A 781-nucleotide genomic window follows, 5' to 3' on the forward strand; every position below is an offset into this window, starting at 1 on the left:
GCTGGTACTACCCGATCCAGAGGAGAAAAAATGAGCCGTTCATTTACATACGAAAGATGGTGTTACCACTGTAAAAGGCTTAGACCCGCCCATTTTATCGCATTGGTACATTCAACAAAGGTTATGTCATCGAGGGACCTTTCCCATGAGGTTCCTTGACCCTAACGTCTTGTAATTTAATCGTTTGTGCCCATGGTGTCAGCGCTCATTTTCAGAATGTGGAAAATTTGTAAATCTTGCGAATAATTTGATGATAGTTTGGTGTATGTAACTTGCGTCGTGTTGATAGTTTTCTTAGCTGTACACGCTACATTAATTGGTTCATCAGGTCGGCCAAGTACTTACATGATAAAAAGACACAAATGAAATTGCCGGCACAGTAGATATGGCTGTCTCTTAGATCCAAAAACGAAATTCTCACATTCAAATCAAGCCGCCTCCACTACCCTTCTCAAAATAGGTAAGAGAGAGGGTAAAGAGTTGGTGTTATATCGCGGTTTTGACACAGTGATCAAATAACCCCTACACCTTAATTGGAAATCTAAGTCAAGCGAATTTCATCATGTATCGTTTCTGATATAACCCTTGAATAAATACAGCTCGAATTTGCAGCATTCTTGTACGCGCCGACGACTACGACGCGACGACAAGAGATTTTGAAGTAGACGACATTTATGAGAATGAGCTCGGAATCTCATTGGCGTGAAAGGGCTCATGAAGGATCGTGCTTGACGTCATCGGCGAAGCAGACGATTGGTCACTGAGTGGAGCTTGCGGAGTA

Source organism: Ptychodera flava, chromosome 17, assembly GCF_041260155.1.
Source record: "Ptychodera flava strain L36383 chromosome 17, AS_Pfla_20210202, whole genome shotgun sequence".
Classification (NCBI taxonomy): Eukaryota; Metazoa; Hemichordata; class Enteropneusta; family Ptychoderidae; genus Ptychodera; species Ptychodera flava.